The sequence below is a fragment of the Cryptomeria japonica genome, chromosome 6 (assembly GCF_030272615.1).
Source record: "Cryptomeria japonica chromosome 6, Sugi_1.0, whole genome shotgun sequence".
NCBI classification, from domain to species: Eukaryota; Viridiplantae; Streptophyta; class Pinopsida; order Cupressales; family Cupressaceae; genus Cryptomeria; species Cryptomeria japonica.
The window spans coordinates 489,337,670-489,363,644 of record NC_081410.1 but is presented as its reverse complement, the minus strand read 5'-3'; positions in this window follow the sequence as shown (position 1 = coordinate 489,363,644).

Below are 25,975 nucleotides of genomic sequence, written 5' to 3'. Positions count from 1 at the left end.
AATTATGGCCAAACACAAAACAACTAGATGACAGGGTCCAAACAAACATATCAAGGAACTTGCCATTACATTAAACAAAAGCGAAAGCAAAAAATAAACCTTGCACAAGCAATAACCGGAAAATACAATCTTTTCTCATGTTGATTTAAACATTTAAATGTCGATCAAGTTTTCTAAATGAGCTACATTTTCAAAATATCCAATGATAAATATCTCATTCATTTTATTTTTACTTTTCAATTTCTCTCTAATGTGTTCCTGGATAAAATATTATTTAAAAATTATCAATTAATAAATATATTTTACTTCAACAATTTTCTGATCAAAATAATATTCTATCTTTTTCCCAAAAAGATACTTTCCCATTAATACTGATACCAAAATTAATAATTAATAATACACAATAATCCAATCAAATATTAATTAATATATATATATATATTTCTTTTTTTTTTGAGTTTTAATAACATTTCAAAAATAGATAAAACTAAACCTCAGCTGCTAGGTACACAGACTAGCAGTAATGTAATATATATTTCTTTTTCTTGAGTTATAATAACATTTCAAAAACAAATAAAACTAAAACCCCAGCTACTGGGTACACATACCAGCAGTAATGTATATATATATATATATTTCTTTTTTTTGAGTTTTAATAACATTTCAAAAACAAATAAAACTAAAACCTCAACTGCTGGGTACATAGACCAGCAATAATTTATATATATATTTCCTTTTTTTTTGAGTTTTAATAACATTTCAAAAACAAATAAAACTAAAACCCCAGCTGCTAGGTACATAGACCAGCAGTAATGTATATATATATATATATATATCTTTTTTTTTCAGTTTTAATAACATTTCAAAAACAAATAAAACTAAAACCCTAGCTGCTGGGTACACAGACCAGTAGTAATACAGTAATATATATATATATATATATATATATATATATATATATATATATATATATATATATATATATATATATATATATATATATATATATATATATATATATATTTCTTTTTTCAATACTCAGAAATTTTTTGAGAACAAAATCGGGATATTTTTCAGAATAGCAAAAGACCAGCATAAACATACTGTTTTTTAAATTAGAAAAAAAAACAACAGAAAACACCAGGAAACCCCAAATAAAATAAAAGGAAACTAAAACAATAATAAACTAAAACCACCAATTTCTTTCATTCACAGACTCTGTAATATTTTCCAAAATTTCAAAACTAAACACCATTTTGAAGATTTTTTCCAAAATACATACTTGCTGAAAGAAAACTAAACCCAACAAGCAAATCTTGAGCATAGTGGAGATCATTCCCCAAACAACGAATCCACCCAATTCTCACACTTGAAACTAAAATACATAGATTCAAAACCCAAACCCCATTTCAATCCAGAAATTTCTTCAAAGGAAAGCAACCAGAAATTTTATTTCATTCTTTTATTTATTTATTTATTTTTCTTTCAACAAAGGAAACAAAATAAAGAATCCTACCTCTCTTCGCATTCCTAGCAAGATCTGATGGAGAACCCAACCTGTAGCTATGGAAATTCTTCCTTTCCCAAAATCCCCAAATTTTCTCCATCCAAAAAAAATATCCTTTTTTTTCCCAAAAGAAAATCAACAACCCCCCAAAATATATTTCCAACCTAGGTTAAAAGAATGAAATTTTGACCTAATTTTCTAATTTCGAATTTAAACACTTTTTAAATAAAAAGAAATCAAAATAAAAATAATCATTCTTTTTAAACTATTCAAATAATCTAACTTGCTTTTCTAATAAAAGTTAAAATGCTTCTCTCTTATTTAATTTTAATTTTCTCAATATTAACTAAGCTCACATTTAACTAATGGCGGAAGCGGGAGTGGGAGCGGAAGCCCAAATTTCAAACTCTCAGCAAGGCGGGAACCCTAGTTCCAATAGTGAGATCGGCCAGATCAATGGCACTGGTCCTATTGGCGATAAGGACAAGCCCCCAGACTTCCCAGTCACTGTTGCTAACTCTTAGTCTGATGGTACTCTACTTGAGGTGATAGCGGATTCATCTGAGCATCTGGGGGAAGGGTCCAATGGGGGGCCCATTCCACGAGATGACTCCATGGATAGCAGGAGGGAGAAAAAGAAATGGTCTTCCCTTTTTGGAACTAGACCAATTGGTAAATCCTCCCTTCCTCCTGTAAAGAATATTTCTGACCCTTCTGGTGGTAAGTTTGCTATCTCCATCCCTGACCAGGTTCTGGACCATAATATCAATAGTATGTCGAACTCCTTGGTAGGGAAATTTATGGGTTCACGCCCTAACATTGAAGTTGTCAAGGCCTTTATCAAATGAAAATGGGCCCTTAAAGGAAATGTTGAAGTTTCGACACTACCCAAAGGTCTTCTGTCTTTTTCTTTTTCATGTGAAGAAGATAAGGTTAAGATCTTGTGCGAGAGCCCCTGGATGGTAGGAAAGACAACTCTGGTTCTAAGAAAATGGCATCCGAAACTAAACATGAATGATTCTCTTCTGGCCCAAGTTCTAGTTTGGATAAAGCTTCTAGGATTACCTCTTGAATACTAGGTAGAAAGTATCTTCTCTAGAATAGCAAGTTCTTTTGGCGAGCTGCTCTCTATAGACCCAGTCACTGCTTCAAAAAGAAGATTAACCCATGCAAGGTTCTGTGTTGGAGTAGCCCCTGAGGCAGATATGCTGGAACATATTGACCTAGTTTCAAAACTGTGAACCTGGAAACAACATATTGAATATGAAACTATCCCTTTTGCATGCTTCCACTATAAAAAGTAGGCCATTGGGCAAAATCCTACCCAAACAAGCAAAAGGTAGAACCCAAGCAGCTTAAACCTCAGATTGAAAGTCAAAAGATGCTAGAGAAACGAGTGTGGCAAGTTAAAAACACAGAAAATAAGGAAGAAAATTCCAATCATTTTTTTCCTTTGGGGGAATAGGAGGAAGCCTCAAACTCTACCTTCAGTCCCACAATACAAGAAGTAGAGAGAAATGAAACAACCAAAGTCAGTCCCATAAGAACAACTCAAAAAAAGGAAATGAAAGATTAGAATGATCCTCCAAATGAGATAGCTAAAGTGGTGGATGACACGCATGAAAGCAAGGCAGTGGAAGCAAGAGATTACCAACCTGATGAAGGAGAGATCCCTAATCCCCAAATTGAAAGGACTGATTCTTCTCTAGCCATACCTAGTTTTGAAATTCAAGAAGCACAAAAATGTGCAATTTTGGGTATGAATCTTTTGGATTCGGATCGGAATTCAAGAACAGTGAACAATGCTTCAACTGACTTAAGAACTCCTAAATGGGGTAATGAAGAAGAAATTTCTAGAATCCTCATCAACCCAGAAACGATTCTTGTGATAGAAACATAATGGAAGCAACCAAAATATAGGAACAAGAAAGCAGCAACTCCCTCGACATCTCTAATAAGGAAATCCAACAGAATAGCTCAAGTTGATGTGGGATACATTTCCTCTTCCCCAGGACAGCCCTCTAACCACAAAGTTAGAGACAAGGAGGCCAGCAAGAACATAGCAAATGGAACTCAAAAAACTCTCAAGGAGCTGGGAGTTGGTAAGTAGCTATGAAGATAATTTCTTGGAACATAGGGGGACTAAACAATCCCCATAAACATGACATTATTAGGAATATGATAAGAGATAGCAATCCTGACATTTTTCTTATTCAAGAAACCAAAATGAGTAGAGAAAAAGTTGAATCTTTGAAGTTCTTCAAAAATGGTAATGTTAGTGGGGGTAGTTCTGAGGGTGCTTTTGGAGGCATTGCTACCATCTAGAATCTTAACACTATTAAAGGTCAAGTCATTATTTAGGAAAGTAATTTTTCTTGTATCAAATTTGAGCACCTTAAAGATGGTTCTTCATGGGTTCTCATCCTTAACCTTGACCTCTCCAAAGCCTATGACAGGGTCAACTGGTCTCTTCTCCAAAAAGCTCTCACTTCTTTTGGGTTTGCCCCTAGAGTTGTGGATCTTTTCTCCCAGCTTACTACTTCTGCATCTTTTGCTATTCTTGTCAATGGTTCTCCTTCAACTCTTTTCCAAGCCTCGAGAGGCCTTAGGCTAGGAGATCCTATCTCCCACATCCTTTTCATTATTTTGGTAGAATTCTTTGGTCAAACAATGGAAAATTTGGTGCAGCAAGGGTCCTTTAAGGGCCTCCAACCTTCTTCTGCTGACCTTATTTGTTCACACCAGCAGTTTGTTGATGATACAATAATTATGGGGGAATCAAGTATCTCAGAAGCTAAAGTACTAAAGAGCACCCTGTGTAAATTTGCCTCTACTATGGGGTAGCTTATTAACTAGGCCAAAAGTGATGTCTTTTTCATTAATACTCTTGAGAGAAGACAACAGAGGATTAGCAGAATTCTAGAGTGTAAGATTGTTGACCTTCCTGCTACCTACCTTGGACTCCCGATGGGGATAGCCCCTTCTGATTCCTTCTGGAGTTCTCTAGTTGACAAATTTCACAAAAAATTTGCAGGTTGGAAAGGGGCCCTCTTAAGTCAAGCTAGTAAGCTCCTTCTCCTTAAGGCTACTCTTTAAAGTATTCCTATTTATGCTCTTAGTCTCTTCAGAATTCCAGTCAAGTATGCTGAAGCTATTGAGAAAATTCAAAGAAGATTCCTATGGTCTAGGGTTGAGGAAAAGCAAAAAATGTCCTTGGTGGCATGGGATCAGGTCTATAGGCTGAAAAGCAAAGGTGGTCTGGGTCTCAGGAGGATTCATACTTTAAATGAAGCTCTCTTGTCCAAACAAGCTTGGAGATGGTTTCATTATGATTCTGAATGGTGCAAAATTTGGAGAAGTAAGTATTCCCTCTTGTCTTCTTCTCTCTCTTCTTTTCTTAATTTGGATTTCAGCATAAATGGATCCCATATTTGGAACCATGTTTCTAAATGTAAAGATGTGATTACTAAAGGAGTGATATGGAAACTTGGAAATGGCAGAAAAGTTAGATTCTGGGAAGATCCTTGGCTTTTTGATAAACCCCTAATGGATTCCCATGAATGGGCCTCCCATGCCCCTTCCTGTATTGGCTCTTTTGGCTCCTTAGTGGTAGATTACTGGGATAACAATTGGCAGAACATTGATAGTATCCACCCTAGCCTTTCTAAGCTCAAGACCCATCTATCTGCTATTTGGCTGAATAATGAAGAGGACTCGCTAATTTGGAAGCATGATCCCAAAGGCATTTTAACTGTGTCTTCAATGTATTGTGTCCTATTCCCCCCCCCTCCTATAAATCCTTTCTAGTCTAAAGCTTGGATAAAAGGTCTCACTCCCAAAATCAATTTTTTCTTCTGGACTATCCTCCAAAATAAGAGCCTTACTATTGACAACCTAAAAGGCAGAGGTTTTGCCCTTCCAAATAGGTGTGTATTTTGCTTTCAAGAGGAAGAGTCTATGGATCACCTTGCCCTCCACTGTTCCTTCTCAGCCTCTGTTTGGGAAAGTTTCCTCAAGAGCTTTAGTTTAGCCTGGGTGTTTTCTAGTAACATCAAAGATTTGTTCTCCTCCTGGCAAATTCAATGGACTAACTCTTTTCTAAGATGTATGTGGCAGCTCTCTCTTCCTCACATTTTGTGGGGTCTTTGGAAAGAAAGAAACAACCGAATCTTCAGGGATGTTTCCCTAAATCATGATATTGTTTTCCAAAAAATTCAAAGGGCTATCCAAGAAAATATGAGAATCATGGAGGGGTCTTGTTACTCAAACAACTCCCTAGAGTCAAATATCTTAAGGGCTTGGAATATGAAGATCATTGATGGTCTTAATCTCAACTATAATAAAAGGCTTGAAGCTAAATGACAAACCCCTCCCCAAGGCTAGCTCAAAATCAATTTTGATGGTGCAACCAAAGGAAACCCAGGTCCTTCAAGCTATGGAGCTAATCTTAGAGATCATAGAGGCATTTGCAAAGAGATGATTGTTGTCCCTATTGGTACACAAACCAATCATAAAGCAGAAGCTATGGAAGCTCTTCAAGGCATTATCCTAGCCAAAAAATGGAATTGCCCCTATCTTTGGATAGAGGGGGACTCAAATAATATAATAAAGTGCCTCAATGGGACTTCAAAACCCTCATGGTTGATTCATAACACAATCATTTCTGCTATTGACATCATTAGAACCTTTAAAAAATGCCATATATCCCATATCTATCGGGAGGCCAACAGTTCTGCTGATTGGGCTGCAAATGTGGCGGTTAAGAATGAGACAATTACCACGTGGATGGGTGAGAACGAAATCCCCAAATATGTCAAACAAATTATAAGTGATGAAATATATCGAAGTACCCCAAAGACTCTTGATTGACAGGGTAATTATGAAAAGTACTGATGTAAGCACTTCGAGTTATTTCTATAATGAGAAAATCACTCATTATAACATCAATGCCATCAAAACTTGTTTTATAATCAATCAGATCATTAAGGCCAACAACTCACACGCTTTCTAGGTATTTGTTTTAGCTCTGTAAAGCTCTTTGTTTTACCAGCTTTGCAATTTTCAAAATTTGACTGTGAGAAGCGACACCATGGGTGGAAATAGGAGATGATATGAGCCAAGTAGTTGCAAGGAGTGGAGACAGAAGGATGAGGTGTGGGGTATTTTGCAGAAGGGTGGTCTGTTGAACTTCATAGAGAGACTACACAGCTATGATGGAATGGTAACTAGCCTCTTCTACAAAAATTGGAAGAAGGGCATGCTAAAAATGGGTGATTAAATGGTGGAAATTGATGAAGATTTAATTGTTAAAGCTATGAGTCTCAACAGGGAAGCCATTGAAAGGTACCCAATTACTGAGAAAGAGAAAAAAAGACTGGTGAAGTTGAGCAAAACCTATTACCCACCTAGGGCCAAACCCTGGTGGGAAATTCTCTTTGTTTTAATGCAGTATATAACTCTAGATGGTAGGTTTACAAAAGTCTATGGGTATCATTTTGTTCTATTAAACCATTTTAGGCATAATGATAAGGTGAATTTTCCTTATTTCTTGCTTTGCTCAATGAATGCCTCCCTAAAATCCTACAAAGAGAATCCTCTAGGCGATACCGCAATGCACCAATGTCTTATGCTCCTGTGGTGTCCTAAAATTGCAACACTTGCAATTTCGACCGCATTTGGGTCTTCACGATGGCGATGCAACACTGAACCTGAATGGAGACCCCAAAACTTGTTCATGACATCAAAAACTACATTTTTCTGCACCCTGGCCTAATCCTCCTTGCACCCTGCTGTCCCGGGAGGTGGGACCATGGCGCCCAGTGCCCTGGTCCCTGGCCCTATTTTTGGGCCCGGTCTCTTTTGGGTCTCAAGTCTTTATGTTTGCAAATTGGAAAATAATCTTCCTAGGTCGGCCTAAGGTCAGAAAAATCAGTCTTTCAACCCTAATTGACAAGTATATAAACTACATTTCCTCTCCCATTTTGGGAGATGGAAAAAAAGGCGGAAATGATATTCAAGCATTCAAGCATTCCTTCAAGCAATTGAGCATTCTAAGTCTCCATTCAAGGCTAGGTGTTGCATTCACCTTCGCATGTAAGAATACAAACATTCTTACAACAAGGTATCAGTACTTGTTTACATTACAAACATTTACATTTACAGCATTCTCATTTCTTGGTTAATTCCAAAACCGGGGTTTGACCTAAAGGCAAACCCCTCATCCCTAACCCCCCAATCATCCTCTCTTTTCTGTGTGTAGGTTGCAGGTACACGATTGTAATTGGAGATCTGGAATCCTTGTGCAGAGACGAACAGATCCACCTTCGTTTCGCGGATTTTTCGGAGGACCGTGTGCACGCCGGGCACCATCGTCATGTCAACTTTCACTCAAATTTGCAGAACATCACTGTCTCGGCATTTTACTGCTAATTCCAGGTCCGCAGCTTCATCCTATATCCCTATCTCTGTTTATAAGTGAATCTTTCTTGCTTTTACATGCATTCCTAGTTCAATCTTTCTATCTACAATCTTTACAAAAGAGGGTATCCTTGATGTCTTAACTTTGAAACTCATATAGAATCCAATTTTGCATTGCATGGGATTGGATCTTGTGGGTTTCAACCCCTCTTTTGAATGTAAAGTCTCCCCTAAGTGAAAACCATCAACCCTAGTGACTCTCCCTTCTCTCTCCTTGGAGTTGGGGAGGGGAGAACGACTAGGGTTTGATTTTTCCGCTTTACATTTTGGTGAACCCAACGTGAACATCCTCATTCTGATTATTCATGGTTAGATCTGAAAATTCTGCTTTCCTAATTATATTTCCATGTTTGATCTTTTGCAAATTTTAGAGGTTGATTGCATAAAAACCCTAAAATTTTCTTTTTAAGTAATTAAACTTGTGAAATGTTTAATTGTTAATGCTTGTTTCAGATCTACCCTTCTATTGCAAATTGTCAATTCATATTTGTGGTTTAATTCTAAAAATTAAGTGGTTAAATGTCAAAACCCTAATTTTTAAGACCTTCTTGATTCAACCTTTGACTGATAATTTCACTATTCAAAACACCTCCAAATCAGCTGTAACTTTGGATTCCGCAATAAAATCACAATATCTTTCATCCCTGAAAATTTGGAAAAAAGTTGCGAGGACCGTGTGCACCCTGAGCGCCATCGTCCCCGACTTTTTTTCCGAAATTTTGGGAGCTAGATCTTACTGTATTTTTCTGCTAAAATCCAAAATTTTGGCTGATTTTATTAATTCTAACACTTTCAAAATTAAAGTCAAAGTTGGTTTAGCGATTGCTTGGATTGAGGCTTCTAATCATTCAAAAATTGTTGAAATTGAAATTTGTATCAAAATTGTGTTTCTTACAGTCCTAAATCTGAAAAGTGTGTTGACATTCATTCGAAATTTCAGTGTTTTATTCAAATTTTTGCAGTTTGTGACTTTTGAAATTAAGTGTTTAATTGCAGCAACCTTGATTTCCACTTTCCAAATTCGAATTTTGCATGAAATCGAGTCAACTTTTAAATTTCAACACTTGCATTGCTTTTAGTATTCCCTCTAAAATCATAAAATTCAAAATTTCAGTTTCCCTCTCTTTTTCAAAATTCAAATTATACATTTTTCAACAATCTTGGTAGGGTTCAATTTTGAGATTGCAACTTTAATTTGGCCTATCTACAGATCGTAAAATCACTCAATTTTTTCAGATTAGATTTAAAATCATCATAACTTTCATCCCTGAAAATTTCAAAAAAAGTTGCGAGGACCGTGTGCACTCCGTTCGCCACGGTCCCGGACATTTTTTTCTGAAATTTTGGGAGATTGTCCTGATTGCATTTAACAGCTTAAATCTAGGAGATTGGCTGGTTTTATTGAAATTTGCTACCCCTAAAATTCAAAATCTTCTCTCTCTCTTTAGTGCATGAGTTTTACAACAATAAGTCCTACTTACACTATTCCCGTTAGACGAAGCCTTAGAATTAAGTCTTTCCAAGGTGTAATTACTGAGGAGATGGAACCTAATTTGAATGGCCTTTTTAACGAGGACATGCGTAATTCCTCTAATCCTCTTAATGATGAAGAAGCTCTCCATGGGGTTTCTGTAGAACAACTTTCGAAATCGGATAACCAATTTGATGATTTTTGACAATGGATGTCTCAAGAATACCCCGATAGTCAAGCTCTTTCATTAATTAAGGGTCTAAAACGTATGGTTCAAAGTGATAAGAATGGAATTGATATTTTGCGTGGTATTGCACACATTGTGGATTCTAATGTGATGCCTATGAAGAGTTGTGCCAAAACTTTAGGTTATACACAACCTCCTACTCAAGTTAATCATTCTATTCCTTTGACAACTTCTATTGCTAGTATACCTACTTTTGCATCAAACATAATGACTACTTCAACACAAGACATTCCTCCTATGATCACTAGTCATGGGGGCAATCCTTCTTCTTCAATCAACCCTCTTCCTTCATTCAACCCAACTTCTTCATTCATTCCTTCAATGAGTGTCCCTATTACATCTCCACAAATGAACATGACGCAAGGGGGAAATTCATTTAACCCTTCCATTCCTCCTTGTAGTGTTCCTCCTTTCCAATCATCTCCTATGACTAACTATCATAGTGTCCCACCACCTTACTCTCTACCTTCTTTCAATAACATAACACCTCCATCACAATCTAACACGTCTAATATGAACTCTTCGACTGAAGCGACCATTAACAATCTTGCACAAACTGTCTCTTCTTTACAGCAACAAATTACCTCTATGAATCAATCTAAGTTTAGTGTGCCCACATTTGATGTTGCGAGCCCACTTTCTCTTGACATTGTTCGAGCTATCCCCCCTAAACATGTTGAAATTCCGCATTTGGAGCTTTATAATGGTAAGGGTGATCCTCTAACACATGTTAAGACATTTCAAACAATATGTACTGATTTTGCTTATGACCAAAGGTTGCTGGCAAAATTGTTTACTAGAACATTAAGAGATAAAGCCCTACAATAGTATTGCTCGTTGCCTTCCTATTCTATTTCTTCTGTCGAACAACTTGCAAATGCTTTTATTCAACAATTTCAAAACAATATAAGTCCTAAAGTTACTTTGATTGATTTAATGCATTGTAAACAAGGTGTTAAAGAAAAAGTGACTGATTTCATTGGTAGATATAAGCATTTGTATGCTCAAATTTCTTTTCCAGTACTTGACAATGATATTCAAAGAATCTTTATTTCTAATTTACAAAAAGATATTAGAGAAAAACTCCTATTTTCTGAGTTTACTTCTTTCCAACAGTTGTGCGTAACTCTTCACAATTATCAACTGACTGTGAGTCAAATGGAATAAGCAAATCCTATGGCTCCGAGTGATAAGGGTGATAGTAGTCAACAACCATTTGGGAAGTTTAAACCGAACAGAGAGTCCATTAAATTCAATGAAAACATCATCAACAACAATGTGAATGCGGCATCAGGTGTGCCTCCTATTTCTAAGTTTTTCAGGAAAGAAAGAAAGTTCACTCCTTTGAATGAATCATTGCATAGTATTATGAATAGGTTATTGGAACAAAATGTGCTTACTCTTCCTCCTATAAGGCAAATAGACCCTACAAAGATTAACTCACCCTATTTTGATAACAAATCTTTTTGTCAATTTCATCGTCATCCTGGGCATGATACTGAAAAATGTTTTGCTTTAAAGGGTAACATTCAAGATTTGATTGATAATAATACTATTTCTGTTTCTCGTGTGAATGATAAAGGCAACACATCTATAGCTCCTCCTAACCAAAATCTTCAGATTTTTACTGATCCATTACCTTCTCACACCTCTAATGCGATTGATGCTACTGATTCCTCTGTCTCACCTGATGATCTTGTGTCTATGACTCCGAATGTGATTAACTTTGTAGAGCAGCAGAAAATCCCCAAAGAACCTTCCATCACCTTTGATTCTAGTGAAACTATCAAGGCACCTGATGGTCCTTTATATATAGTTGCAAAATTCAAGAATACACCTTGTCGTGGAGTGCTTATTGATCCTTCTTGTATGGTTAATATCATTATTGAAGAATTTCTTTTTACTTTGCAATTGAATCAAGTGATCTATGATGAAACAAATGTGGTTGTGAAACTATTTGATGCATTTTCTTCTCCTGCAATTGGTTCTATTACATTACCTATTGAGGTCCATAACAAATCCCTTGATGTGGACTTTGCTATTATTCCATCGTCCAAACAATTTCGTGTGAAGCTAGGCTATCCTTGGCTATCTTCCATGAAAGCTATTGCTTCTCCTATTCACAAGTGTTTGAAATTTCCCCATAATGGTGAAGTTGTTACTGTCAATCATAGTCTCTTTAAGCCAGCTGAAAGAACTTCTAGCGTTCATATTGATTATTTTTGGCCTAAACAATTCCAATCTCTTCCTCTGTGAAGTGATCATCTTTTCAAATCTTATCAAAAGTGGAAAAAAGATATGATCCTATCTCTAAGTGAACCTAGAACACCCAAACTTGACATTCCTATCATTCTTGAGAAGGAAGTTCTTCCTTTGAAAGATAAAACTAATGTCTTTCCTCAAGAAGATTTCCAACCCATCCCTATGGATGTGACTATGCCTATATCTAATAAAATTCCTAAAAGTAGACCTATACCTCCTCGTCATGATGGACTTGGTCTCCTTCCTAAACCAAATATTCCTCCCTTATATGGAGCAGTTCCTCCTCCTTCCTCTTATGGAGAGAAGAGACCTTCCTCTTCTCCTATTGTTCAACCTAAGAGACCACAACCTAAACACCCAAGTGATAAGGATGAGAACATTCCTCCTCCTCAACCTTCGCAACTTCCTACTAAGACTAGATGAAATCGTTCTGCACGTGAATGCTGACGAAAGCATCGTCTTAGAGCTCAGGCAGCTGCTTCTCAAACTTTGCAATCCCAAAAAACACCTTCAGCCAGTATTATTCCATTTTCTCCTCAGCCGAAGATTGAGCCGAAATCTCCTAAACATAAGATGCATGATGGTCTTGATCCTGTGCGAGTTAAAGATCCTATTTTTATAAATCTTGATGATGATATAGATGAAAATGTTATTCATGATGAAAATGTTACTCCTATTCATTCTGATAGTGAATATGAATATGTTGATGTTGATAATCATCTATCTAATAAATTTTCTAAAGCACTTATCCTAGCTCCTACACAAGAACACTGTGGCTTGGGATATAAACATAGCCCTTGTTTGGATCTTGTGATAGCTCCATCTGCTGTGTTGAATGTTCCTCCTCTAGCGTGTTTCCTACCTTCCCGAAATATTGATCAGCAAGATCGGGGGGTAGATGACGTGCTAGACTAGTTCATTAGCATAGAAAACTCTCTCCTCCTCTCTTTTGTTACTTCTTCTATATGTTATTCTCATTCTTCTATTTGTTGTCCTTAGTGTTGTCTACTTGAGGACGATGCAAAACATTGAGATCTCTTTTGGTCTCTCTCATGTTGACTCAAAAGACACATGTGTTCCCTTCTTCTAGGTGACCTTCCTTGATTGGGGAATGAAGAAAAATTATGCATACATACATATGATATACATGAATCATCATACAACATACTGAACCCGAGGAAAGTGAAGTCACCTTGTGCTTTGTGTTTTGTGTCTATTATCATTGGGCTTATCTCACACTTGGGGGCTAAATCCTTGTGATAACATGCTCCTTTCCCATTTCTTATATGTATCACTACCTTAAAGCAATCACCCCCAGTGAGGTGTGTGCGATCGCTTTAACGTAGGGGGGCATACATCCTGTCCATATCTTTTCAAGATACTTGAAAATTTCTTGACAAATTTAGCTTTGCCTTGAAAATTTTTGATATCTTTCTTGCATGACTCATAGTGAGGGAACCTTACTACTGATAGTCATGGTTCTCCCTCGTGATCTTCCCTTTTACTTCAAAGTCGTAAGATCCTTAGTCCACTAGGGGCTTGGTGTATCTTGCCTCCTTGACGTGGTGAAAGTCTTTCAAAGTTGTTTCCTTGTACTTTACCAGAAGTATGGGCATACGCTTATACTCCCACTAAATTGGGGGCTAAATGTAGCATCCTAAAATTGCGACACTTGCAATTTCGACCGCATTTGGGTCTTCACGATGGTGATGCAACACTGAACCTGAATGGAGACCCCGAAACTTGTTCATGACATCAAAAAATGCATTTTTTTGCACCCTGGCCTGATCCTCCTTGCACCCTGCTGTCCCGGGAGGTGGGACGAGGGCGCCCAGCACCCTGGTCCCCCAGGACCATGGTGCCTAGTGCCTTGGTCCTTGGCCCTATTTTTGGGCCCGGTCTCTTTTGGGTCTCGAGTCTTTATGTTTGCAAATTGGAAAATAATCTTCCTAGGTCGGCCTAAGGTCAGAAAAATCAGTCTTTCAACCCTAATTAACAAGTATATAAACTACATTTCCTTTCCCATTTTGGGAGATGGAAAAAAAGGCAGAAACGATATTCAAGCATTCAAGCATTCAAGCATTCCTTCAAGCAATTGAGCATTCTAAGTCTCCATTCAAGGCTAGGTGTTGCATTCAAGACAAGGATTCAACCATTGAAGAGGAGATCACATACAACATACAACACACTACATACATTACACCTTCGCATGAAAGAATACAAACATTCTTACAACAAGGTATCAGTACTTGTTTACATTACAAACATTTACATTTACACCATTCTCATTTCTTGGTTAATTCCAAAACTGGGGTTTGACCTAAAGGAAAACCCCTCATCCCTAACTCCCCAATCATCCTCTCTTTTTTGTGTGTAGGTTGCAGGTACGCGGCTGTAATTGGAGATCTAGAATCCTTGTGCAGAGATGAATAGATCCACCTTCATTTTGCGGATTTTTTGGAGGACCGTGTGCGCGTCGGGCACCATCGTCCCGTCAACTTTCGCTCAAATTTGCAAAATAGCACCATCTCGACATTTTACTGCTAATTCCAGGTCCGTAGCTTCATCCCATATCCCTATCTCTATTTATAAGTGAATCTTTCTTTCTTTTACATGCATTCCTAGTTCAATCTTTCTATCTACAATCTTTACAAAAGAGGGTATCCTTGATGTCTTAACCCTTGAAACTCATTTAGAATCCAATCTTGCATTGCTTGGGATTGGATCTTGTGGGTTTCAACCCCTCTTTTGAATGTAAAGTTTCCCCTAAGTGAAAACCATCAACCCTAGTGACTCTCCCTTCTCTCTCCTTGGAGTTGGGGAGGGGAGAACGACTAGGATTTGATTTTTCCGCTTTAGAGGTCCTCATTTATGACCATTTAAAGGTCAATCAAATTAACCGGATGCAGCTCTCTGTGGAATCTGAGGAAGATATGTTTGATTCTGCTTTTTTAGAGGAGGAGGAATCCGACAATGACTCCTCATCTGATAATGAGGATAGCTCTAATGACTCAGAGTATGAGAGTACTAAGAAGAGGAAATCAAGACCCTCATCTTCTAAAGGCAAAAAAATTCAAAGAAAACCCTTGATTAGCATCTCTTCGGAAGAAGAGGATTCAGATTATTCTAAAGAGAAAAAGAACCCTAAGGGGTTGCTGAAGAAGAAAAGTAAAAACCAAGCCCAGACCTAGAAGAAGCATAAGAAAAAAGAGGAGACTGGCAAGGAACCAGAAGTTGACAAGCAAGCTAGCACCCTAGAAACCGAGCACAACTTGGATAAGGAGACAATGGAAGAGACTCTCAGGGCTGTCGACACTATCTCAACCCTCGATATCCCTAAAGATGAATAGGTAACCTCTGGAAAAGAGTCTCCCTCTTCTGGCCCTCCTCCCGAGGCCTTGAATGATTTTATAAAAATGATTGAATGGCTCATTGATGGTTCCAAGAAAGATGTGGATGAGTATAAAAAAATATGCAACAGAGTCCTGATTCTGGAGACCATTAATATTGGAGAGGGGAATACAATGGTTGACTATATCAAGGACCTGAAAAACACTATTGCTAAAGCAGAATACATCAAAGATGCTTTTAACCACAGGTTTGAGAAGATTGAAAAGGAGATGCTAGATAGAAAAAGCCTTATGGAAACTAGTGAAAAAACACTCTCGGATACAGTCACCAAAGTGGAAAAAATTGAGGAGTGCCTTAAGAATATTGTGGAGCAGAGCCTTAATATTCTTAAAATCTCAGCCAATAATACTCATACCCTCATCAGTAAGCTTGATGACAAAAAGGAAATCCAGGAAATTGATCTAGATGTTGAAGGAACAGGGGAAGCTCAAGGCCCCAGAACCCGCACCAGAGGCAAGAGAAAGGAAAAGAAAATGAATAAGGATCTGGAAGAGCTGAAAGCTATCGGGGCAACCTATGATGAGCTGGTGATAAAGGCAGAGGATCTACTAAAGAAAATTTCTATGTAGTGTCTCCTCGGTTTCTTTGCTATGTTTTGTTGTTTTGCTATTCTGTCTGTTTGCTGGTCTTTTGGCCAGTTGCTATGTATGCGGACTTTAATTCCTTTTGTTTCTCTTTTCCTTTCTATGATGTAATGGTTTTGGGTCCTTAAAACCTGTTTTTTAATCAATCAGAACTAAGCTCACATTTATATTTCACAATATTGATGAGGATAAAATATTTTAATTAAATTAATTCCCAAAAACAATCTTTCACACTATATCAAATATACATATAAATTAGACTTGCTTTTCTAATAAAAAATGATTTTCTTAAATAAGTAAAATTAACCTTTCTTTTCCAAAATGCAAAAGAGATTAAATTATTTCTATTTCAAATAACTTTAAATCTTTCCCTTTTTTTTAAAATGCATAAACTAATTAAATTCTTTATTTTAAAATTAACCATTAAATTAAACTCGCTACAAACATAAATAAAGCGATCTTTTTAATTAATGATTAATCGCATAAAGGAAACCTATATATTTTAAATCCCTCAATTACTAAGCATAAATGAACACATTAATTCGAACTAAATACTTAGAATAAAATAATCCATTTTACCACATGCAAGGCATGCAAACCAAGAAAACCAACCAAATACATGACACACAAATCCAAATGAAAAGGGAAACCGACGGACCACACAAGATGCTCACTTGATCATGGCTAAGGCAAGATGAGGGTTTTATGACCACCTAATCCAAATTCTAAGGATGAAAGAGGTATACCCAACCCTACAAATCCTAATGGAGACAAACCTCACACCTAGGCGATACTCTACCTACAATCTCCTGCAACTATGAGTCACACAAGCATACATACATATATATATATATATATATATATATATATATATATATATATATTCAATGAAGGCATTAGCTCGATATTTATAAGAAGAATCAGGGAAAAAATTTAACTTACACAAGAATCGATGCAGAAGAAGAATAACAAGTATGCACAATATTCATATTATCTAATCTACAACATTACATAATGGTAAATTAGCCATCCAAGAATGCCACATAGAAAAAGTCAACCAAAGTCAAACTGATTTTACAAAGCTAACTAGGGTAGGGGCACTACATGATGATTGTATAAATAGGTGTTATATTTATGGTTCAGTGTTGTATGGTGTTTAGTTTGCATTATCAAAGAGTGGTGTATGTGTGAACAAACGAATTCATCTTTCGGTCTAGTGTATTGAGTAGATATTGTTGCAAGGCAAACAAATGATCTTAACCTGGAACTATCATCAAGCATTAGCAGATGCTATCTTTGCAATTCATTTTAATTGGATTGTAGTTTGAATTTCTTTGTAAGCTAATGAACCTTCTCTTAGGGTTATATCCTTCTGGGTCATTATAATTTGAGTAGTGATTTCTAGGCAATGTTCCTGAATGCATGTGCATTCCCCATTGTAATATTTACACATACTACTATAGAGTATCATCTTATTTTGGGTAGGTTTCCACCATGGTTTTCCATGTCAAAATATTGGTGTTATGTGTGTTGGTGCTATTGTGTTAATATTTTCTATTGCTACAGTTGATATGATCTGAGATTGTGTTTAAATTATTTAATCTAGTGAAAACTGATTCACTCCCCCCTCTCAGTTTTCCTTGCTATTTCCAACAAGTGGTATCACAGCTAAATCCTTCAGAAGAATATTAACCATTTGAGGAGATTTGGGATGGAAACTAATGTGTTTAAGAAGGAGAGTCCTTCATTCAATGGAAACAATGTTTGTATTTATTGTTATCAAAGAAGATGATCTGGTACTAGTGAAATCTACTGTAGCGTCCTAAAATTGCAACACTTGCAATTTCGACTGCATTTCGGTCTTCACGATGGCGACGCAACACGCAACCTAGATGGAGACCCTGAAACTTGCTCACGACACCAAAAACTGCATTTTTCAAGTACCCTGGCCTAAACCTCCTTGCACCCTGATGTCCCGGGAGGTGGGACCAGAGCGCCCAGCGCCCTGGTCCCTCAGGACCAGGGCGCCCAGCGCCCTGGTCCCTGGGTCCTATTTTGGGCCCGGTCTCCTAAGGGGTCTCGGGTCTTTTTGTTTGCAATTTGGAAATTAACTTTCCTGGTCGGCCTAAGGTCGGGAAAATCAGTCTATCAGCCCTAATTGACAAGTATATAAACTACATTTTTCTCTCTCATTTGGTATGAGGAGGAGGAGATGTGTACAAAGCGTGGAAACTATACTCAAGCATTCAAGCATTCAAGCATTCCTTTAAGCAATTGATCATTTCAAGTCTCCATTCAAGGCTAAGTGTTGCATTCAAGACAAGGATTCAACCATTGAAGAGGAGATCACATACTACTACAACATACAACATACAACATCTAAACCTTCGCACATAAGGATACAAACATCCTTAGAACAAGGTATTAGTACTTGTTTTATAGTCATTTACATTCACAGCTCTTGCTCATTTCTTGGTTAATTCCAAAACTGGGGTTTGACCTAAAGGCAAACCCCTAATCCCTAACCCCCCAATCGTCTTCGCTTTTCTGTGTGTAGGTTGCAGGTATGTGGCTGAGATTGAAGATCTAGAATCCTTGTGCAGAGACGAACATATCCCCCTTCGTTTTGCGGATTTTTCGGAGGACCGTGGCGCCGGGCGCCATCGTCCTGACAACTTTTTCTCAAATTTGCAGGATAGCACCGTATCGACATTTTACTGCTAATTCCAGGTCCGCAGCTTCATACTGTATTCCTATCTTAGTTTATAAGTGAATCTTTGTCACTTTCTATGCATTCCTAGCTTAATTCTCCTATGCACATTCCTTACAAAAGAGGGTAGCCTTGCTGTCTTAACCCTTGAAACTCATTTAGCATCCAATCTTGCATTGCATGGGACTGGATCTTGTGGGTTTCAACCCCTCTTTTGAATGTAAAGTCTCCCCCCTAAGTGAAAACCATCGAATCCTAGCGAACCTCCCTTCTCTCTCCTTGGAGTTGGAAGAGGGGAGAGCAACTAGGGTTCGATCGCGATTTTTCCGCTTTACATCTACAAGCTGCATTATTGAGGAGAAAGCTTTGGTTGCTAAGATTGAAAAGAAAGATGAATGGGTAATTGATAATAGTTGTTCACATCATATGATAGATGATAAAAGAAAATTTGTGTGTATGGAGGGGTATGATGGTCATATAGTAGGATTTGGAGATGATAAAGCTTGTGTGATCCATGGAAGAGGTTCTATTTCCTTTGATGGTAAGAATAATACTGATGATGTTTTATATGTTGAAGGTTTGAAGAATAATATTTTGAGTGTTGGATAGATGGTTAATAGGGGATGTGATTTGCAATTCAAGAATGGTAAATGAAAGATTCAGGATGGCTCCAAAATAGAGATCGCATCAGGGACTAAGACTAAAGATAATATCTTTCACTTGAATGCCGGTGAGAAAAGTTGTTTGATTGCTAAGACAAATGAAAGTTGGCTATGGCATAGGAGGATGTGTCAAGTTAATTTTGACTGTATGGTAAGGATAAGTTGTACTCAAGTTGTTAGATATTTGTCCAAGATTGTAAAGCCTTCTAATCCAGTATGTAAAGAATGTCAGTTGGGAAAGAAAACAAGAACTTCTTTTAAGAGTAAGTTGTACACATCTAATGGATTATTGGATCTTGTTCATATTTACTTGTGTGGTCCTACAAGAGTGAGAAGAATGTAGGGTGATAGGTATTTCATGTTGTTTATTGATGAATACTCTAGAATGATGTGGGTTACCTTTGTAAGGGAGAAATCAGAATCATTGGAGAAATTCAAGATATTCAAAGCTAAGGTGGAGACTGAGATAGGATTGAAGCTGAAGTGTCTGAGATCTAGCAGAGGAGGAGAATTCACATCCGGTGAGTTTGATACATTTTGTGAGAGGAATGGAATTAGAAGACAATTATCTACACCTAGAACCCCTCAGTAGAATGGAGCTGTTGAATGAAGGAAAATAACTATTTTGGATGTTGCTAGAACTATGTTGATTGAAGGAAATGTTGTGCAAACCTCTTGGAGAGAATTTATTAGCACTATTGATTACACATTCAACCCGGTGCATATAAAAGGTGATTCTAGTAAGACTCCTTATGAGATATGGTTTTGTTGTGTTCCTGCAGTTAGATATTTTAGAGGTTTTGGAAGAAAATGCTATATCAAAAGAGATGAAGGGAAGTTTGATACAAGATGTGATGAAGGAATTTTCTTGGGCTATTCTACTAAGATCAAGGCCTACCAGTGTTACAATAAGAGGTTGAAGAAGATAGTGGAAAGTGCAAATGTGAAAGTTGATCAATGTCATGGGAAGTAGATCAGAGCATCCAGATATGAGATTGATGATGAAGACATTGTTTCAAAGCCTGTGTAGACTGAGATCCTGAAGTAGAATGCTCTGGTAGAGATAGTTAATTTGGATATTTCTATTGCCGGTGAAGAAGTTCAAGAGCCTGAGAATCAGAACAATCTAAAGACTCTGAGGTATGTGAGATTGAATCATTTAGAGAATCAGATTATTGGTGATAAGAATAAGAGTGTGATGACTAGGAGAAGACTTGTTGTAGAAGAGATATGTTTGATTCCAAAGTTTGAGCCTAAAGATGTTGCAGAATCATGTAAAGATGAGAATTGGATAAAAGAAATGGAACAAGAGTTGAATCAAATTGAGAAGAATAACATGTGGGAGCTTGTTCTGAGGTCTAATGATAAGAATGTAATTGGTACTAAATGGGTGTTCTAGAATAAACTAGATTAAGTTAGTGAAGTGGTGAGAAACAAAGTAAGATTGGTATGTACAGGATTCTCTTAGATGGAAGGTATTGATTATGAGGAGACTTTTTCTCCTGTAGCTAGAATTGAAGTTGTTAGATTGTTTCTTGCATATGTTGCATATAAGAATTTCAAGGTTTACCAGATGGATGTCAAGTCAGGCTTTTTGATTGGAGATTTTCAATGTAGAAGGATTATAGACTAAAGCAAGCCCCTAGAGCTTGGCATGCTAAACTAAATAAGTATTTGATGAAGTTGGGATTTTTTAAAGGTAATGTTGATAGTAACTTATATTTTAAGGTTGATAAAGATAATATTTTGATTGTTGAAGTCTTTGTTGATGACATTATTTTTGGAAGTGATGATGATTTGAGTATGAAGTTTTTTGATGATATGCAAAAGGAGTTTGAGATGTCTATGATAGGTGAGATGAAATTCTTCTTAGGATTGTAGATTACTCAAACTAGTAAAGGTATTTTCATTTCTCAATCTAAGTATGCGAAAGAATTGTTGAAGAAATTTGGGTTAGATGATTCTAAACCTGTTGGAGCTCCTATGGTCACTAGATGCAAGTTGTCTAAGAATGATGAATCTCATAAAGTTAATTATACTTTGTATGGATCTATGATTGGTGGATTATTGTACTTAACTCAGACTAGACTAGATATTATGGATGTTGTTTTTATTTGTGCTATATTTCAAGCTGATCCTAAAGAGACTCATGTTACTACTGTGAAGAGGATTTTTACATACTTGAAGGGGACTATTGATTATGGTTTATGGTATCTGAAGGATGATAATTGGGTAGGTGATGTTGATGACCAGAAGAGAACTACTAGTGGAGTTTTCTTTTTGGGGAAGAAGTTGGTTTCATGGGCAAGTAAGAAATAAGATGCTATATCTATATCTAGTGCTAAAGTTGAATAGATTGTTTCTGCTAGCAACTGTACTCAGGTATTTTGGATGAAGAAAATGTTGCAAGATATTAGAGTTGTGTATGATGAGCATATGATTATTTATTGTGAAAATTCAAGCTCTATTAATATTTCCAAGAATTTGGTATTGCATTCTAAAATAAATCATATATCAATCATGTATCATTTCTTGAGGGAGAATGTTAGTGATGAAGAAGTAAATTTGGAATATGTATCTATAAAGGATCAAATTGCAAATATTTTCACTAAGCCTTTTCCTATAGATAGATTTGTCTATTTGAGAGACAATAGGGGTCTTTGCCCCTCCTGATGAGAACTAGGTGCATGGAGATGCATCAATTTGGTGGACTTCACCATCTTATCCTCTTATCCAAGTTGATGAATTGATGTTGATACTCGGACAGAATAGTCAGTGTGTGCTTCAAATGTTAAGTTGTGAGTTTATCCTTCTTAGAGGGAGAGAAGCATGATTGGTATTTCTTGTCTTTGGCATTTCTATCAAAGGGGGAGAGAAGCATGTGAAAAATTGCCTTATCTTTGGAGCTTTATGTGCATGATCATAGGGGGAGTTTTCTAATGGTGATTTATTCCTTTGTATTTCTTTTTTGTCACATTCATATGTTTCCATCAATGCCAAAGGGAGAGATTGCTGGATATTATTGCTACTAGTATTGTTGTCATTGATGTCAACATATCCTCGTGTTTTGGTGTTGTAGAGAATTGTTTTGGTGTTTTGATGTTTGCAGTGAGTTGATCTAGTTGGTTTATTTGTTCGGGATGTCAAATCAACTAGAGATACTTCATTCTTTATTCGTTCCATGATACTATGTGATGATTTGATCAAGTTGAGGATTTTGGTATGGATATTGATTTGTAGTATTCAGTGTTGCAGTAATCTCGTGTTTGATCCATTGTGCTTTGGTATGATTATATCTCATGTTACATATTTGGGAGAGTGTTTGGGATGTCCATGTGTATCTTAATTTCAAATGGTTCATGATTTGATTATGTGAAAGTTATCTTTCTTGTCCGAGTTACTACTGATAAGTTCTCTTGAGTGTTAGTGTATTGATTGATGAAGATTTGAATAAGTGGTGTTGGTGCAACTATTGTGGATGTTTTGCATTGATCATTGTGCATGTTGTTGAATATATTATGGGTCTGATGATATTCTTTGTGTTATGCAATATTTTTGGTGGTGTAATGTGTTGTGGTCAATCTTGGCATGATTTTTGGTGGTGTTGCATGTGTGAAGAGTTGATTTAGGTCCATGCTATGTTTTCTATGGAATTGTATTGTTCTGGTGGTTAATGTATGCATCGTATGATGTAATTTTGTAATTAGGTGTTGAGGGTTTGGCCAACCTTGTAGTCAAGGTTGATGATTTGTATAAATAGGTGATATATTTATGGTTTGGTGTTGTATGGTGTTTAGTCTACATTATCAAAGAGTGGTGTATGTGCCAATAAGAGAATTCATCTTTTGGTCTGGTGTATTTAGTAGAGATTGTTGCAGGGCAAACAAATGATCTTAATCAGAACTCTGATTTGGCATTAGAAGATGTTATCTTTACACTTCATCTTAATTAGATTGTAGCCTGAATTTCTTTGCAAGGTAGTGAACCTCCACTAAGGGTTGTATCCTTCTAGGCCATTGTAATTTGAGCAGTGAGCTCTAGGTAGTGTGCCTGAATGGATGTTCATTCCGCATTGTAATATTTACACATACTATTGTAGAGTATCATCTTATTGTGGGTAGGTTCCCATAGTGGGTTTTCCCTTAATTGTGTTTTCCACGTCAAAATCTTGGTTTTATGTGTGTTTATGCTAATGTGTTGATCTTTTCTCTTCCTACAATTGATCTAATATGAGATTATGTTTAAATTGTTTAATTCGGTGAGAACCAATTCAGCCCCCCTCTCATTTTTCCTTCCTTGCTTTTGGCAAAATATCTAATGAAGATGACAACACTCAACCTCAGCAATAGGTTCTAGAACCAACACTTTTTGAATATCCAATAGAACAACTGCAACATCAACAACACAACAAGATAACTTTGCACCATAGACATTCTAGACCAATCCAGAACAACAAATTTGACATCAATGTATACTTCCAACATCATTGGCCATTTTTTCTCACTATAGAATGATAAATTGGGGTCCTTCACTCACACAACAACCCTCATCTAATCAAACATATAATCAATAAACTCATACACCTCTCTAGGGTTAGTTTCATCCTTGTCCTCATATTTGATGGCCTAGAAAACTAGAGCAATGATGGAGAATATGTATTTTTCATCACTCAACAACACATCACTCTTAAATATCTCCTTCACCCTCCTCCCCTACTCTATTTTGGCATGGTCCACCTATTCCAATTTTTTGTCATAACCATGAGCCGTGGTGCCTCTTGAAACTCAATCATTATCTCTAATAGAATGAAATTGGATACATATATGTTCTTAATAGGTTTCAAGAAATCCCTCTTTGAGAATCTCTTGAGAGTGTATGTGAAGTATGGTGGTTGCAAATAAACATTTTCAAATCTCTTGCTTCTTTGACCACTCCTTTAATCTACTCAAACTTCTCCATGTCCTTGAGTGCATTGTTCATGGCACGCACATAGCATGGAGTCCACCAAATATGTTTTTAGGTTGCCTCAATATATTTCCCTATATATTTGCATACATGTGCTACATATATCACTATTTTGACCATATTTTATGGCCCAACCTCCTCAATAATCTCCCCGAGAACCTCAAACTAAAAGTAAGCACATTTGTGATGCCATGTGCAATCAACTACCTTGAAAAGTTATAGACCCTCTACAAATGTAATCATTTTTTTTTACGAGTGGACAATGACTAATATTCATCCACCCATCCATAACTATGATGCATCAAGACTCCAAACAACATGCCTTCATCTTCCCCATCAAAACATTAATTTTGGAATAGTTCTTATCCCAGATTGTAGTCCTTAATTTTTTCTCACCCAATGGCACATATGATGGTCCTCCCCTTTCCACAATTTCTATTATCTCCTTATTATAAGTATTTTGATCTATGTTAAATGGGATTCCATTGGAAAATAACTTGCCAATGACATCATCTATCTCATCCTTCAGCTACACATTGAATAGCTCAACTATGGGGTTATTTTGCAACTTGTATTTTTCATTACCCTCTCATGATTGGGCCACAACACTATAAAGTGGATGAAGGTTCTAAAATTATTCCTCTCATCTTCAATATATGACTAGAAGTATGTAGTTTTCCCTACTAGACAAAGTAGTAGGTATTTCAACTACATAATATCACATGAGAACACACCAAATCTTGCTGATCTCAATTCTATATTTTATGTTTGCAAGATCTTCCAAAAATGGACACAGTTCAACACATTTTCATTTAATAAAAAGGAAGTGTGCATTAACTCTAGTAATGCTAACACACCATTCTACACCATAAATGTTGCATTTCCACTTTCTTGTGCCACAACCTATCCCTGATGTGCTTGGTATTTTTGATGCAAACTATTTGAAGAAGACTTAGGATCCAAAGGACCCTTAGCATACTATCTTGGTAATTTAGAGGGACACTCTATACTAGCTATTGCATTTTCCATGAAACTAGTTTGGGCTTCAAGATTAGCCCCATAGTCAACACCCTTAGCCTAAAGTTCATATTTTGATTCTTTTCCACTATGAGAATGAATTTCTACCTCAACCTTACTCATTTCATGAGAGCTCATTGTGGCATTGGATTTCACATAATGCAAATAAATTAAATAAGCACCTAGTTTTAGCATAGTTTAGAAAATATGAAAATAAAATTTAAAATTTGATGTTAAATCTTGAGGGGAAATAGAATGATTCCAATGTTACGTTGAAATGAATGTATGAATATGCATTTTCATCCATAACACATATTCATACATTCATTTCAACATAACATTAGAATAATTCTTCATTTTTCCCTCGAGATTCAACATCATATCAAATTTTAAAAATGAAACAAAGAAAAAATAACAAAAAAATTGAATATTAAGAAATGAAACAAATAAAAAAAATAGAAAACCTAACTTGTGCTTAAAAAATATCTCCAAGCTGGTGTAGAATCCTCCCCCTCTTCTTCTTATTCCTTGTCACTCCTCTTGCATTTGCACTTAAGAAATCTATCTCTTTTCACTCCCGCAATCACTCTTTTCTCTCCTCTTCACTTACATGTTGAAAATATTAGAATACCAAATGTGAGAAAAAGAGAATATTTGAGGGA